Source organism: Cryptomeria japonica, unplaced genomic scaffold (genome assembly GCF_030272615.1).
Source record: "Cryptomeria japonica unplaced genomic scaffold, Sugi_1.0 HiC_scaffold_88, whole genome shotgun sequence".
Classification (NCBI taxonomy): Eukaryota; Viridiplantae; Streptophyta; class Pinopsida; order Cupressales; family Cupressaceae; genus Cryptomeria; species Cryptomeria japonica.
This window is the reverse complement of record NW_026728910.1, coordinates 158,166-170,000: the sequence shown is the minus strand read 5'-3', so window position 1 is coordinate 170,000 and position 11,835 is coordinate 158,166. Positions and strand designations below refer to the sequence as shown.

The 11,835-nt window shown below is 63.1% G+C and overlaps 2 non-coding genes across 2 annotated transcripts; both read right to left on the bottom strand.

Annotated features, from left to right (window-relative positions):
- Nucleotides 1–2,803: 2,803 nt before the first annotated feature.
- LOC131864517 (5S ribosomal RNA) lies at nt 2,804–2,922 on the bottom strand. The gene has a single exon (XR_009363284.1). It is a non-coding gene; the product is annotated as a 5S ribosomal RNA (ribosomal RNA).
- Nucleotides 2,923–10,650: 7,728 nt separating this feature from the next.
- Nucleotides 10,651–10,769, bottom strand: LOC131864506 (5S ribosomal RNA). Its single transcript, XR_009363273.1, has one exon. It is a non-coding gene; the product is annotated as a 5S ribosomal RNA (ribosomal RNA).
- Nucleotides 10,770–11,835: the final 1,066 nt, after the last annotated feature.

The window sequence follows — 11,835 nt, the reverse complement described above, 5'->3', positions numbered from 1 at the left end:
GGGTTAATTGCCCGGGTGCGCACCTTTGCCAGGGTGGGCACCTTACCTGGGCTGCGCACCAGGGCGGGCTCAAGATGGCACGCGCGTTCCGTTTTTTTCACTATCTTTCAAAACGGAAATTTTAAAATCTCCTTTTTTTTTTGCCTTTTCTGGAAATTAGTGAAGGCAGCGCATCAAAGGTGCGCACCTCGCTGCCCACCTTGGTGTGCTCTGAGGTGCGCACCCGGGAGCGCTACGAAGTGTGCTCCAAGGTGCGGCGTGCACGTTGTCGGAGCCCGGTTTGCCCCGGGTGCGCACCTCGCCTGCACCTTGGCCGGGGTGGGCACCTTGGCTGGGTTTGCCCAGGGTGCGCTCCGAAGCGGGGTTACTGGAGCGCCCCCTCTTTTTTTGTCAGAGCGTTTGGTGGGGTTTCTCGCATTGGCTCTTCCCAGGCCCGGTTGTTGGGTGCGCTCCCACCCTGGCGCGCGCGAAGTTGGAAGTTGGGTTAATTGCCCGGGCGCGCACCTTCGCCAGGGTGGGCACCTTGGTGCGCACACCTTGGCTGGGCTGCGCACCAGGGCGGGCTCAAGATGGCACCAGCATTCCCTTTTTCTCACTATCTTTCAAAACGGAAATTTTAAAATCTCGTTTTTTTTTTGCCTTTTATGGAAATTAGTGAAGGCATCGCATCAAAGGTGCGCACCTCGCTGCCCACCTTGGTGTGCTCCGAGGTGCCCACCACGGTGCGCAACGCCGGTGCGAACCCGGGAGCGCCCCGATGTGTGCTCCAAGGTGCGGCGTGCACGAAGTCGGACCCCGGTTTGCCCCGGGTGCGCACCTCGCGTGCACCTTGGTGCGCACACCTTGGCTGGGTTGCGCGGCCTGGTGGGCACCATGGTGCGCACCAAGGAGCGCTCCGAAGTGTGCTCCAAGGTGCGGCGTGCACGAAGTCGGAGCCCGGTTTGCCCCGGGTACGCACCTCGCGTGCACCTTCGCCGGGGTGGGCACCTCGGCTGGGTTGCGCGCCCTGGTGCGCACCAAGGAGCGCTCCGAAGTGTGCTCCAAGGTGCGGCGTGCACGAAGTCGGAGCCCGGTTTGCCCCGGGTGCGCACCTTCGCCGCGGTGCGCACCATGGCGTGCACGAAGTCGGAGCCCGGTTTGCCCCGGGTGCGCACCTCGCGTGCACCTTCGGCGGGGTTGCGCGCCCTGGTGGGCACCATGGTGCGCACCAAGGAGCGCTCCGAAGTGTGCTCCAAGGTGCGGCGTGCACGAAGTCGGAGCCCGGTTTGCCCCGGGTGCGCACCTCGCGTGCACCTTCGGCGGGGTTGCGCGCCCTGGTGGGCACCATGGTGCGCACCAAGGAGCGCTCCGAAGTGTGCTCCAAGGTGCGGCGTGCACGAAGTCGGAGCCCGGTTTGCCCCGGGTGCGCACCTCGCGTGCACCTTCGCCGCGGTGGGCACCATGGCGTGCACGAAGTCGGAGCCCGGTTTGCCCCGGGTGCGCACCTCGCGTGCACCTTCGCCGGGGTGGGCACCTCGGCTGGGTTGCGCGCCCTGGTGCGCACCAAGGAGCGCTCCGAAGTGTGCTCCAAGGTGCGGCGTGCACGAAGTCGGAGCCCGGTTTGCCCCGGGTGCGCACCTCGCGTGCACCTTCGCCAGGGTGGGCACCTCGGTGTGCTCCGAGGTGCGAACCCGAGAGCGCTCCGAGGTGCCCACGAAGTCGAAAGTCGGGTTAATTGCATTGTTTTCCCCGGGTGCGCTCCGAGGTGCGCAACATCGGCGCGCACCAAGGAGGGCTCCGAAGTGTGCTCCAAGGTGCGCACGATGGCGTGCACCTCTGGTGCGCACGATTCGGAGCTCGGTTTGACCGGGGTGCGCACACCTTGGCTGGGTTGCGCACCTTTTGTGCGCTCCAAGGTGCGCACGAAGTCGGAGCTCGGTTTGCCCCGGGTGCGCACCTTCGCCAGGGTGCGCACCTTGATGCGCACGCCTTGGCTGGGCTGCGCACCTTGGTGGGCGCCATGGTGCGCACCTTTCGTGCGCTCCAAGGTGCGCACGAAGTCGGAGCTCGGTTTGCCCCGGGTGCGCACCTTGGTGGGCGCCATGGTGCACTCCGAGGTGCCCAAGATTGGTGCGCACCAAGGAGCGCTCCGAAGTGCGCTCCAAGGTGCGCGCGAAGTCGAAAGTTGGGTTAATTGTCCGGTTTGCCTCGGGTGCGCACCTTGCGTGCACCTTCGCCAGGGTGGGCGCCTTGGTGCGCACACCTTGGCTGGGCTGCGCACACCTTGGCACCCGCGTTTCCTTCATTTTAAATTTTTTTTTTTTACAATCTCTCAAGTGGGAAATTCTATAATCTCAACTTTTTTTGCCTTTTCAGGAAACTTTTGAATGGAGCGCATCATTGGTGCGCTCCGAAGTGTGCTCCAAAGCTCTCTCCAGCTGCGTGCACCTGCCCCGGCCGCGCACCCGGCCCCGCCCAGCTTCGCTCACCTGTCCCGGGCGTCTGGTGCGGAACCTTAGAGTAAGAAACATCACCGTGCACCTTGGCCAACGTGCGCGACTCGACCGAGCGCGCACTGGCCGAGGTGCACACCGATTTCACCTGGGTGCGCGCGCAGCACCTCGGGCGCACCGGGGTGCGCGCACAACGCCCGGGTTGCACCGTGGCCTGTGTGCTCGGGGCGCCTCGGGTGCGCGCTCGGTGTCGCCCCCGCGCGCGCGGTAGTGCGGGCAGCGCACCCCGGCCCGGCCCGGCCCCGACGAGAACGCAAACGGGCAAAAGGTTTATTCAAATAGCATTGCGACGCCCGGCGAAAAACTAAAAAAGGGTGCAACACCGGGACTTCCCGGGAGGTCACCCATCCCAGTACTACTCCGGCCCAAGCGCGCTTAACTGCGGAGTTCTGATGGGATCCGGTGCACTAACGCTGGTATGATCGCACCCGTTATGAGCTTGTCGCAGTGTGTACTTAGCAAACCGCGACCCACGTGCGAATCCACCCCGGCCACCCACCCCCGTCGAGGTGCACACCCTCCCTCGCGAAGTGCGCCCCGTTCGCCAAGTGTGAGCCCTGCCCGGGTGCGCGCACCTTGCTAGGGCGTCGGGTGTGCACCCGGCCCGGCCTACGTGCGTGCACCTGGAGGGGGCGTCGTGTGCGTGCAGTGTCCCGTCTGCAACGCGGTGCCCACACACCACCTCGGGCGCAACGACCTGCGCTCACATGTGGGCCGAGTGCACCTTGGTGCATGTTCGGGGCGCCTCGGGTGCACGCTCGATCTTGCCCCGGTGCACCAAGGCGCTCGGTTTGCCCCGGGTGCGCACTTGGTGCAAGGTGGGCACCCAAAATAGGGATCAAGCACCAAAACACAAGTTTCGGGATGCAAAATGGGACCCAAGGACCACAAATGCGTTCCAAGACCCATGATGGGTCCACGAGAACAAAAATGTGTTCCGAGACTTAATAAACAAATATTGGGTTTTAGGAGAAGAAACATGCTCTGATGCCCAAAACGAGAATCGACCCCGAAAAGGCCACAGGCCAAAAGTGGGATGCGAGACAAAAAAAAATGGGACCCGAGGACCAAAATTGGGTTCCCAGGTCGAAGACAGGGCAACCGGACAAGAAACGACCTCTAAGGCTCGAAATGAGTCCCGGCGACTAAAACTTGACAAGAAGCACCCATCAGGCACCCAACTCGACACCCATGGGATGCCGACCCACCCGGGCTTCCACCTAGCACACCTTGGCACCCACCCACCCTCGCACCCAACCTCGCACCCAACTTAGCACCTTTGAACCCACATTGGCACTCACCCTGACCCTGGCACCTTGGAACCCACATTGGCACTCACCTTGACCCTGGCACCCACCTTTGCACTCACCTTGGGACCCACCCTGGCTCCCACCTCGGCACCCACCCAGACACCCACCTTGGTTCCTTGGCACCCACCTTGGATCCTTGGCACCCACCCCGACACCCACCTTGGCACGCAACTTGGCTACTTGCCACCCATCTTGGCTCCTTGACGCCCACCCCGACAACCACCCCGTGACCTACCCTGGCTAGGGTTGGTGCACACCCACCCTGGTGCCCACCTTGGCACCCACCCTATGACCCACCTTGGCACGCACCTTAGTACCCACCCCGTTACCCACCCTAGGACCCACCCCGTGACCCACCTTGGCCAGGGTGGGTGCCTTGGTGCGCACAACTTGCCTGGGCTGCACACCAGGGCGGGCTCAAGATGGCACCCGCGTTCCGTTTTTTTCACTATCTTTCAAAACGGAAATTTTAAAATCTCATTTTTTTCTTTTTTTTGCCTTTTCTGGAAATTAGTGAAGGCAGCGCATCAAAGGTGCGCAATGCTGGTGCGAACCCGGGAGCGCTCCGATGTGTGCTCCAAGGTGCGGCGTGCACGAAGTCCGAGCCCGGTTTGCCCCGGGTGCGCACCTCGCGTGCACCTTCGCCGGGGTGAGCACCTTGGCTGGGTTGCGCGCCCTGGTGCGTACCAAGGAGCGCTCTGAAGTGTGCTCCAAGGTGCGGCGTGCACGAAGTCGGAGCCCGGTTTGCCCCGGGTGTGCACCTCGGGTGCGCACCTCGCGTGCACCTTCGCTGCGGTGGGCACCTTGGCTGGGTTGCGCGCCTTGGTGGGCACCATGCAGTGCACGAAGTCGGAGCCCGGTTTGCCCCGGGCGCGCACCTCCGCCAGGGTGGGCACCTTGGTGCGCACAACTTGCCTGGGCTGCGCACCAGGAAGGGCTCAAGATGGCACCCGCGTTCCGTTTTTTTCACTATCTTTCAGAACGGAAATTTTAAAATATCGTTTTTTTTTGCCTTTTCTGGAAATTAGTGAAGGCAGCGCATCAAAGGTGCGCAACGCTGGTGCGAACCTGGGAGCGCTCCGATGTGTGCTCCAAGGTGCGGCGTGCACAAAGTCGGAGCCCGGTTTGCCCCGGGTGCGCCCTGGTGGGCACCATGGTGCGCACCAAGGAGCGCTCCGAAGTGTGCTCCAAGGTGCGGCCTGCACGAAGTCAGAGCCCGGTTTGCCCCGGGTGTGCACCTCGGGTGGGCACCTTGGTGCGCATGCCTTGCCTGGGCTGCGCACCAGGGCGGGCTCAAGATGGCACCCGCGTTCCTTTTTTTTCACTATCTTTCAAAACGGAAATTTTAAAATCTCATTTTTTTTTGCCTTTTTCTGGAAATTAGTGAAGGCAGCGCATCAAAGGTGCGCACCTCGCTGCCCACCACGGTGCGCAACGCCGGTGGGCACCCGGGAGTGCTTCGAAGTGTGCTCCAAGGTGTTGCGTGCACGTTGTCGGAGCCCGGTTTGCCCCGGGTGCGCACCTCGCGTGCACCTTCGTCGGGGTGGGCACCTTGGCTTGGTTTGCCCCGGCTGCGCTCCGAAGCGGGGTTATTGGAGCGCCGCCTCTTTTTTTGTCGGAGCGTTTGGTGGGGTTTCTCGCATTGGCTCTTCCGAGGCCCGGTTGCCACCCTGGCGCGCACGAAGTCGGAAGTAGGGTTAATTGCCCGGGTGCGCACCTTTGCCAGGGTGGCACCTTACCTGGGCTGCGCACCAGGGCGGGCTCAAGATGGCACGCGCGTTCCGTTTTTTTCACTATCTTTCAAAACGGAAATTTTAAAATCTCCTTTTTTTTTTGCCTTTTCTGGAAATTAGTGAAGGCAGCGCATCAAAGGTGCGCACCTCGCTGCCCACCTTGGTGTGCTCTGAGGTGCGCACCCGGGAGCGCTACGAAGTGTGCTCCAAGGTGCGGCGTGCACGTTGTCGGAGCCCGGTTTGCCCCGGGTGCGCACCTCGCCTGCACCTTGGCCGGGGTGGGCACCTTGGCTGGGTTTGCCCAGGGTGCGCTCCGAAGCGGGGTTACTGGAGCGCCCCCTCTTTTTTTGTCAGAGAGTTTGGTGGGGTTTCTCGCATTGGCTCTTCCCAGGCCCGGTTGTTGGGTGCGCTCCCACCCTGGCGCGCGCGAAGTTGGAAGTTGGGTTAATTGCCCGGGCGCGCACCTTCGCCAGGGTGGGCACCTTGGTGCGCAAACCTTGGCTGGGCTGCGCACCAGGGCGGGCTCAAGATGGCACCAGCATTCCCTTTTTCTCACTATCTTTCAAAACGGAAATTTTAAAATCTCGTTTTTTTTTTGCCTTTTATGGAAATTAGTGAAGGCATCGCATCAAAGGTGCGCACCTCGCTGCCCACCTTGGTGTGCTCCGAGGTGCCCACCACGGTGCGCAACGCCGGTGCGAACCCGGGAGCGCCCCGATGTGTGCTCCAAGGTGCGGCGTGCACGAAGTCGGACCCCGGTTTGCCCCGGGTGCGCACCTCGCGTGCACCTTGGTGCGCACACCTTGGCTGGGTTGCGCGGCCTGGTGGGCACCATGGTGCGCACCAAGGAGCGCTCCGAAGTGTGCTCCAAGGTGCGGCGTGCACGAAGTCGGAGCCCGGTTTGCCCCGGGTGCGCACCTTCGCCGCGGTGGGCACCATGGCGTGCACGAAGTCGGAGCCCGGTTTGCCCCGGGTGCGCACCTCGCGTGCACCTTCGCCGGGGTGGGCACCTCGGCTGGGTTGCGCGCCCTGGTGCGCACCAAGGAGCGCTCTGAAGTGTGCTCCAAGGTGCGGCGTGCACGAAGTCGGAGCCCGGTTTGCCCCGGGTGTGCACCTCGCGTGCACCTTCGCTGCGGTGGGCACCTTGGCTGGGTTGCGCGCCTTGGTGGGCACCATGCAGTGCACGAAGTCGGAGCCCGGTTTGCCCCGGGCGCGCACCTCCGCCAGGGTGGGCACCTTGGTGCGCACAACTTGCCTGGGCTGCGCACCAGGAAGGGCTCAAGATGGCACCCGCGTTCCGTTTTTTTCACTATCTTTCAGAACGGAAATTTTAAAATATCGTTTTTTTTTGCCTTTTCTGGAAATTAGTGAAGGCAGCGCATCAAAGGTGCGCAACGCTGGTGCGAACCTGGGAGCGCTCCGATGTGTGCTCCAAGGTGCGGCGTGCACGAAGTCGGACCCCGGTTTGCCCCGGGTGCGCACCTCGCGTGCACCTTGGTGCGCACACCTTGGCTGGGTTGCGCGCCCTGGTGGGCACCATGGTGCGCACCAAGGAGCGCTCCGAAGTGTGCTCCAAGGTGCGGCGTGCACGAAGTCGGAGCCCGGTTTGCCCCGGGTGCGCACCTCGCGTGCACCTTCGCCGCGGTGGGCACCATGGCGTGCACGAAGTCGGAGCCCGGTTTGCCCCGGGTGCGCACCTCGCGTGCACCTTCGCCGGGGTGGGCACCTTGGTGTGCAGACCTTGGCTGGGTTGCGCGCCCTGGTGGGCACCATGGTGCGCACCAAGGAGCGCTCCGAAGTGTGCTCCAAGGTGCGGCCTGCACGAAGTCGGAGCCCGGTTTGCCCCGGGTGTGCACCTCGGGTGGGCACCTTGGTGCGCATGCCTTGCCTGGGCTGCGCACCAGGGCGGGCTCAAGATGGCACCCGCGTTCCTTTTTTTTCACTATCTTTCAAAACGGAAATTTTAAAATCTCATTTTTTTTTGCCTTTTTCTGGAAATTAGTGAAGGCAGCGCATCAAAGGTGCGCACCTCGCTGCCCACCACGGTGCGCAACGCCGGTGGGCACCCGGGAGTGCTTCGAAGTGTGCTCCAAGGTGCTGCGTGCACGTTGTCGGAGCCCGGTTTGCCCCGGGTGCGCACCTCGCGTGCACCTTCGTCGGGGTGGGCACCTTGGCTGGGTTTGCCCCGGCTGCGCTCCGAAGCGGGGTTATTGGAGCGCCGCCTCTTTTTTTGTCGGAGCGTTTGGTGGGGTTTCTCGCATTGGCTCTTCCGAGGCCCGGTTGCCACCCTGGCGCGCACGAAGTCGGAAGTAGGGTTAATTGCCCGGGTGCGCACCTTTGCCAGGGTGGGCACCTTACCTGGGCTGCGCACCAGGGCGGGCTCAAGATGGCACGCGCGTTCCGTTTTTTTCACTATCTTTCAAAACGGAAATTTTAAAATCTCCTTTTTTTTTTGCCTTTTCTGGAAATTAGTGAAGGCAGCGCATCAAAGGTGCGCACCTCGCTGCCCACCTTGGTGTGCTCTGAGGTGCGCACCCGGGAGCGCTACGAAGTGTGCTCCAAGGTGCGGCGTGCACGTTGTCGGAGCCCGGTTTGCCCCGGGTGCGCACCTCGCCTGCACCTTGGCCGGGGTGGGCACCTTGGCTGGGTTTGCCCAGGGTGCGCTCCGAAGCGGGGTTACTGGAGCGCCCCCTCTTTTTTTGTCAGAGCGTTTGGTGGGGTTTCTCGCATTGGCTCTTCCCAGGCCCGGTTGTTGGGTGCGCTCCCACCCTGGCGCGCGCGAAGTTGGAAGTTGGGTTAATTGCCCGGGCGCGCACCTTCGCCAGGGTGGGCACCTTGGTGCGCACACCTTGGCTGGGCTGCGCACCAGGGCGGGCTCAAGATGGCACCAGCATTCCCTTTTTCTCACTATCTTTCAAAACGGAAATTTTAAAATCTCGTTTTTTTTTTGCCTTTTATGGAAATTAGTGAAGGCATCGCATCAAAGGTGCGCACCTCGCTGCCCACCTTGGTGTGCTCCGAGGTGCCCACCACGGTGCGCAACGCCGGTGCGAACCCGGGAGCGCCCCGATGTGTGCTCCAAGGTGCGGCGTGCACGAAGTCGGACCCCGGTTTGCCCCGGGTGCGCACCTCGCGTGCACCTTGGTGCGCACACCTTGGCTGGGTTGCGCGGCCTGGTGGGCACCATGGTGCGCACCAAGGAGCGCTCCGAAGTGTGCTCCAAGGTGCGGCGTGCACGAAGTCGGAGCCCGGTTTGCCCCGGGTACGCACCTCGCGTGCACCTTCGCCGGGGTGGGCACCTCGGCTGGGTTGCGCGCCCTGGTGCGCACCAAGGAGCGCTCCGAAGTGTGCTCCAAGGTGCGGCGTGCACGAAGTCGGAGCCCGGTTTGCCCCGGGTGCGCACCTTCGCCGCGGTGCGCACCATGGCGTGCACGAAGTCGGAGCCCGGTTTGCCCCGGGTGCGCACCTCGCGTGCACCTTCGGCGGGGTTGCGCGCCCTGGTGGGCACCATGGTGCGCACCAAGGAGCGCTCCGAAGTGTGCTCCAAGGTGCGGCGTGCACGAAGTCGGAGCCCGGTTTGCCCCGGGTGCGCACCTCGCGTGCACCTTCGGCGGGGTTGCGCGCCCTGGTGGGCACCATGGTGCGCACCAAGGAGCGCTCCGAAGTGTGCTCCAAGGTGCGGCGTGCACGAAGTCGGAGCCCGGTTTGCCCCGGGTGCGCACCTCGCGTGCACCTTCGCCGCGGTGGGCACCATGGCGTGCACGAAGTCGGAGCCCGGTTTGCCCCGGGTGCGCACCTCGCGTGCACCTTCGCCGGGGTGGGCACCTCGGCTGGGTTGCGCGCCCTGGTGCGCACCAAGGAGCGCTCCGAAGTGTGCTCCAAGGTGCGGCGTGCACGAAGTCGGAGCCCGGTTTGCCCCGGGTGCGCACCTCGCGTGCACCTTCGCCAGGGTGGGCACCTCGGTGTGCTCCGAGGTGCGAACCCGAGAGCGCTCCGAGGTGCCCACGAAGTCGAAAGTCGGGTTAATTGCATTGTTTTCCCCGGGTGCGCTCCGAGGTGCGCAACATCGGCGCGCACCAAGGAGGGCTCCGAAGTGTGCTCCAAGGTGCGCACGATGGCGTGCACCTCTGGTGCGCACGATTCGGAGCTCGGTTTGACCGGGGTGCGCACACCTTGGCTGGGTTGCGCACCTTTTGTGCGCTCCAAGGTGCGCACGAAGTCGGAGCTCGGTTTGCCCCGGGTGCGCACCTTCGCCAGGGTGCGCACCTTGATGCGCACGCCTTGGCTGGGCTGCGCACCTTGGTGGGCGCCATGGTGCGCACCTTTCGTGCGCTCCAAGGTGCGCACGAAGTCGGAGCTCGGTTTGCCCCGGGTGCGCACCTTGGTGGGCGCCATGGTGCACTCCGAGGTGCCCAAGATTGGTGCGCACCAAGGAGCGCTCCGAAGTGCGCTCCAAGGTGCGCGCGAAGTCGAAAGTTGGGTTAATTGTCCGGTTTGCCTCGGGTGCGCACCTTGCGTGCACCTTCGCCAGGGTGGGCGCCTTGGTGCGCACACCTTGGCTGGGCTGCGCACACCTTGGCACCCGCGTTTCCTTCATTTTAAATTTTTTTTTTTTACAATCTCTCAAGTGGGAAATTCTATAATCTCAACTTTTTTTGCCTTTTCAGGAAACTTTTGAATGGAGCGCATCATTGGTGCGCTCCGAAGTGTGCTCCAAAGCTCTCTCCAGCTGCGTGCACCTGCCCCGGCCGCGCACCCGGCCCCGCCCAGCTTCGCTCACCTGTCCCGGGCGTCTGGTGCGGAACCTTAGAGTAAGAAACATCACCGTGCACCTTGGCCAACGTGCGCGACTCGACCGAGCGCGCACTGGCCGAGGTGCACACCGATTTCACCTGGGTGCGCGCGCAGCACCTCGGGCGCACCGGGGTGCGCGCACAACGCCCGGGTTGCACCGTGGCCTGTGTGCTCGGGGCGCCTCGGGTGCGCGCTCGGTGTCGCCCCCGCGCGCGCGGTAGTGCGGGCAGCGCACCCCGGCCCGGCCCGGCCCCGACGAGAACGCAAACGGGCAAAAGGTTTATTCAAATAGCATTGCGACGCCCGGCGAAAAACTAAAAAAGGGTGCAACACCGGGACTTCCCGGGAGGTCACCCATCCCAGTACTACTCCGGCCCAAGCGCGCTTAACTGCGGAGTTCTGATGGGATCCGGTGCACTAACGCTGGTATGATCGCACCCGTTATGAGCTTGTCGCAGTGTGTACTTAGCAAACCGCGACCCACGTGCGAATCCACCCCGGCCACCCACCCCCGTCGAGGTGCACACCCTCCCTCGCGAAGTGCGCCCCGTTCGCCAAGTGTGAGCCCTGCCCGGGTGCGCGCACCTTGCTAGGGCGTCGGGTGTGCACCCGGCCCGGCCTACGTGCGTGCACCTGGAGGGGGCGTCGTGTGCGTGCAGTGTCCCGTCTGCAACGCGGTGCCCACACACCACCTCGGGCGCAACGACCTGCGCTCACATGTGGGCCGAGTGCACCTTGGTGCATGTTCGGGGCGCCTCGGGTGCACGCTCGATCTTGCCCCGGTGCACCAAGGCGCTCGGTTTGCCCCGGGTGCGCACTTGGTGCAAGGTGGGCACCCAAAATAGGGATCAAGCACCAAAACACAAGTTTCGGGATGCAAAATGGGACCCAAGGACCACAAATGCGTTCCAAGACCCATGATGGGTCCACGAGAACAAAAATGTGTTCCGAGACTTAATAAACAAATATTGGGTTTTAGGAGAAGAAACATGCTCTGATGCCCAAAACGAGAATCGACCCCGAAAAGGCCACAGGCCAAAAGTGGGATGCGAGACAAAAAAAAATGGGACCCGAGGACCAAAATTGGGTTCCCAGGTCGAAGACAGGGCAACCGGACAAGAAACGACCTCTAAGGCTCGAAATGAGTCCCGACGACTAAAACTTGACAAGAAGCACCCATCAGGCACCCAACTCGACACCCATGGGATGCCGACCCACCCGGGCTTCCACCTAGCACACCTTGGCACCCACCCACCCTCGCACCCAACCTCGCACCCAACTTAGCACCTTTGAACCCACATTGGCACTCACCCTGACCCTGGCACCTTGGAACCCACATTGGCACTCACCTTGACCCTGGCACCCACCTTTGCACTCACCTTGGGACCCACCCTGGCTCCCACCTCGGCACCCACCCAGACACCCACCTTGGTTCCTTGGCACCCACCTTGGATCCTTGGCACCCACCCCGACACCCACCTTGGCACGCAACTTGGCTACTTGCCA